The sequence below is a fragment of the Fukomys damarensis genome, unplaced genomic scaffold (assembly GCF_012274545.1).
Source record: "Fukomys damarensis isolate Sample0158 unplaced genomic scaffold, DMR_v1.0_HiC HiC_scaffold_9, whole genome shotgun sequence".
Taxonomy (NCBI): domain Eukaryota; kingdom Metazoa; phylum Chordata; class Mammalia; order Rodentia; family Bathyergidae; genus Fukomys; species Fukomys damarensis.
The window spans coordinates 81,301-86,750 of NW_022900921.1; positions in this window are offsets into that span (position 1 = coordinate 81,301).

Below are 5,450 nucleotides of genomic sequence, written 5' to 3' on the forward strand. Positions count from 1 at the left end.
GCTTCCTTCTTAGTTACTGGTGTCTCACAACAGGAACAATATTTCCAAATCAAATGAACATAAAACTCACAGTGGTGTTGATGTGAGAAAATGAAAAAAGGACTCGATGCTGTGAAAACATGAAAGAAGGCGGTGTGAAACTAATCACTTCAATGAAAGCAGCGGAATTGTATTTGGAAGAGCTTGAATTACACAAAGGAATTTCCCAGGCAATGCTAAAAACACCTGATGGCAGCTCTGTGACCACCCCTTCTGGCACTGTGTGAGGTGAGAGAAATGCTGGTGGTCCTGGGACCTGAGTGACACTCCCAGCATGTGCTTCCCCCAGTAGCGTTCAGGCCAGACAACCCTTGTGCTGTGGCAACTCACAGAAATGTCTCTGCTTTGGAAGAAGATGGAGGAGTCTCTTTCCCGTCAGGGAGAAGCTGGGGCTGGAGGTTTTCTACAGACCAGGCAACTCCGAGCCACAGGAGGCACTAGGGTGAGGGGGTTCCCTGAGCTTTCCTGCCAAGCCCGGGTTGTCTGCTTCCAACTCACCAGCGGTAGGAGCCGCGCACTGTGTTTGGATTTCTCACAGAGGAGTCTGACCCCCGTGTTACTACTGTTGAATCAGTGAGTCCGTGAGGAGGGGAATCAGGCCTACTGTTCTGCCATCTACATCAGCTGCCTCCCTGTGGGTTTTCTTCTTTACTGGAAATCATGTTTCCTGTTTGAAATTTCTACCAAGTAGAAAAGTGCCCAAAGTTGAGCTGAAAACTTAGAAACAAGAACAGAAGCCGAGATAAGAGAAAAGAACAACAGAAACAGAAGAGTGAACACCATGGATATTTCTTTCCCCATGCTGGGTCACAGAGTTTTCAAACTACCTAATTGTATTCATTATAATGCTAAAAACAAAGTGCTGCTTTTTAAATACAGGGTCAACAAATATCCATGTAAATACCATAATGATTTTCAACACTGAATTTTTTAAAGCCTCAGTCACAAAGCTACCAATCTGCAATTATATTTCACATTCATGTTGTCCATATGTTACAATGAACATAGCTTCCATTTGTGTTCAATAAACGTTTGATAAATGAGTGAAGGCTTCCACAACCCTTTGGAAGACAGAGGAAGAAACAAGCTTCTCTTCTTACTTACTTGATGCTGTCTACTGAGGCTTCGTCTAATTTTGGACTTAAAACAGCAATACACTTGATATTCCAATATCATATGCAACAGTAACGTTTGTAACACCAGGCCATAGCACAAAAGCAAAACAAAAATTAGGAAACATACAACTTTTAAAATATGTAATCAATTGGGAAGTTTAATGGAAGAAAAATCACAGTCCCAGTGGTGATAAAAATTACAGATTTCCATGCTGTACAAGATCCAAATAATGATTAGAATAAACTATCTAATATGAAAAAAATGGAAAAAAAGATTTTTGTAAATAGGGAAGGGAAGAGAGAGTGAAGGGAGGGCAGGGGTAAGGGGAAAAAATGAGAACCAAGACCTGTCATGTAAAGGCACAAGATCCCAATGACAAATGTAACTGTACTGTGTACCTAAAATGTACCAATAAACTCAATGAGGAAAAAAAAATACTATCTAAATCATGCTCAAGGACCTACTCCTTGGTGCTAGAACAAGTGTGATCCCAGCTCCCTTGCTCACTGGCTTTGTGAAAGTGGGAAGTTTTCTCAATCTACATAATTCCTGGGGTTAAAAATGCAAATAATAGGGCCAGGGATTTAGCTCAGTGGTGCCTCTGCCTGCCTTGCAAGCTCAAAGTTCTCAGTTCGATGCCTGGTTCCAAAAAAATGCAAATAATAATCATACCTGTTTTCTAGAGTTGTTAAGATTAATGACTTAGAAGTTAGAAAAGTACATGAGATACAGTAAATTCTGTGATATGGTAATTTTATTATTATTGTGTGAATAACAATATAAAACAGTAATAAAATAATAATAGTAATAGTAATAATAATAATGGTGAATAATAAATGCTATCCTCCAGAACAGAAAAATTGAAACCTGAACTCAAATGAATTAAGCAAAAATTAATCTGCATGTAAGAGGAAGAATTAGAAGTGAATAACATGCACCTGAGTGAAATACTTCAACTGAATTACACTAAATTCATCTAGTTTAAATTAATTAAATTCTAGTAAAACTTCCTATTTAGTTTTACAGAACCTAACTAGTTAGTAATTAATTTGGAAGAGAATGTATATGGACATAACTCAAAAATTGAAAAAAGTAATGATAATTTCAAAAAAGGCATTAAAATATAAACTTATTTTAACTGAAACTATGTGGGATTTATTGGTGCACGAATAGGCAAATATATTAATGAAACCAGACATTTCATCAGAGAACAATTCATCACTGATTATGCATGAGAATTTAGTATGTGATACAATGGTACTTGAAGTAATTAGGGAAAAGACACAGTGTTCTACTTAATAAATGATATAGATTCTATGTGTGGCTGCTCACATGGGGAAGGGAAGATAGGTACTCTCCTCACACAAAAATCCCATACTTTATCTTACAGAAGCATAAATTTAAGGTGTGGTGAACATTTATGCATTTAAAACTTACAAAAAGACGGTGCAGTGGTACGCACAGTGGTTGAACATCAGCCTAATTATGCACAAGGCTCTAAGTTCCATCCCCAGCACTGCAAAGTACTAAATCAAAATATATAAAGTCTACCCTAAGTAAGAATGTCCTATTGATACATGTGAAGAATACAAAGTGCTGAAATCACTAAGAATAATATTATCTTTTTACTACATTAAAATTTAAAGATCTTATAATTATAGAAGACACACAAATTAAAGTCTAGGTCAAAGGAAAGTATTTGACAAATATGATTCAAACATTACCTACAACCTGTTATTTTAGACCTTAAAATCATAATTTTTAAGGAAAAAAATCCTAACATGTGGACAAAGAAACACACACGATCCATGAAAATGCACCCAACTTACCATTAATCCAAGGAATGCAAAATAAGAAAATAGATTCACTATTTTTGGTTCATCAGGTCACACAAAATTTGAAAGTTTTAGCATTGTATTCTGTTGGTAGTGCTATGTTATGCTACTGAGAGAAGTGCAATTTTTAAAAGTTATAATTTTGGAAAGTTGTATGAAATTGTTCAGGTATGAAGACACCTATGCTCACTCACTTTTGGTACAAATGCAACTTTTTAAAAGATTTTTGGAGGACAGTTTTGGGGCTATTAAAAAAGATAATTTTATATACTGCCTGATCCAAACATTTTTTCTAGGAATTTATGTTATAGATTTTAGTATACAACATTATCATAAAAAACACAAAAAATTTCACACAGAAGAAACCCTACATATGTAAGCAAAGTGTGAAAGCTTTTATTATACAATGTTAATGTAAAATACATGAAAGAAATCTCACAGGGGAGAAACCCTATCTATGTAAGCAATGTGGAGAGCATTGTAAACAACATGAAAGATACTGCACTGGGGGAAAGCCTTATGCATGTAAGCAGTGTGGGAAGGCTTTCAGCATGCACAGTTATTGTCAAATACATGAAAAAACTCACACTAGGAGAAACTGTATGTATGTAAGCAATGTGGGAAATCTTTTAGTACACAACATTATTATAAAAAACAAGAGGCCATCGCTCAAGCGCAGGGAGGTAGGCTGGGCCCCAATCCACCACGGGAAGGAGAGCCATGCCTGCTCCGGACCCAGTCACCATAGCTCAAGCGCTGGGAGGTAGGCTGGGCCCCAATCCACCACGGGAAGGAGAACCATGCCTGCTCCCGACCCAGCCGCCATCGCTCAAGCTCTAGGACATAGGCTGGGCCCCGATACACCGCAGGAAGGAGAACCACACCTGCTCCCGACCCAGCCGCCATCACTCAAGCACCAGGAAGGTAGCCCTGTGGGTGCCCCTGAACCCCCATAAGTCCCCCTCCCCCCCTGCATTCTCAGACCTCCTGACTGTGCCAGTCTTTGGACCCACTCTGCAGAGGCAGAGGTGGTCATCAAGGGTATTTTTCTGAGTTCCCAACTTTGAACATCTTTAAAGAAAGGACGTGGGAAACCTGTAATAGAGCGTTGTGGAGTTCAACCATTCCGAAAGTTGGGGAAGTCAATATGGGCCTAGCAGCCCGAGGTCAGTCAGCGTCATGGGGTTCAGCCATCAGCTAACTGAGATCAGGGGTCTTGCATCCTCGCTCTGTCTGAGCCATTAAATGGTAAATGCACTATATTGAAATTTTGTTCACTGCAGACATGTTCTGGATTTCAATTTAATTCAAATGATTTAAGGGTGATAGACTAGTGACTACCACAGGTGGTGAGTGTCCAAGTTGTGCTTGATCTTAATGTGTTGCTGATCGTATCAGTTGGGATAAAGCATTGCCATTAATTTGATGAGCTGTTTTTCTGATGTTACGAAGATGAGAATGTCTGTGGGTCATTAGAGACACAGAAGCTAGGGTGCAAATGTATCAGGAAGATTTGGGTGATAACCAAGAGATTAAACCAAGGACAGGCTTACAACAAAAATAAAAATGAGAAAACACTTAAGCAAGACACAAGGACAGACTTCCAGTTCACCAATGGCAAACAGTAGGGTAAATGAGGATGAAAAGGCCGATAGTGAACCACCAGGACACCCTGAACTCAAAGCACAGGAAGTAACAAAACAGATCAATCAGGCTCTAGAAAAATTCAAAACAGAAATAATTTCCCAGATAACCATAGAGATAGTGAGCAAAATGGAAGTTGCGATTCGAGACTCTAGAGCAGAAACTGACAAAACAATAGATGAGCTCAGGACCATGACAGAAGCCATGAAGGCCCAGCATAAGAAAGAAATGGAAAAAATAAATGCCCAACATAGGAAAGAAATGAAATCCATAAAACAGATTCAAACAGATGTCCGGGAGATTAAACAAGCCATAAAAAGTGTACACAACAGAATAAAAGAATGCGAAGATAGACTCTCAGATATAGAAGATAAGATTGCAGTCAGTGACCGTGAAAAGAGAGGTCTCTTAAAAACAGTAAGGGATCATGAGAAATCAATCCAACAACTCCTAGATGATGCAAAGAAGAATAACATAAGACTGATAGGAATCCATGAAGTAGCAGGAGAAAATATAAATGACTTTAAAAAGCTGTTCGCAGAATTAATGACAGAAAACTTCCCAAACAGAGGGGAAGAATTTGACATTCAGATAACTGAGGCATATAGGACCCAAATTAGCTACAATCAAAAAAAATCTACACCTAGACATATAATAATCAAGTTCCCAGAAACCCAACAGAAGAACAAAACACTACAAGCAGTAAGAGAAAAGAAACAAATCACAAATAAAGGAAAGCCGATCAGAATCACAGCAGACTTTTCAACACAAACCCTGGTGGCAAGGAGAGCCTGGAATGAGATATTTCTAGTACTA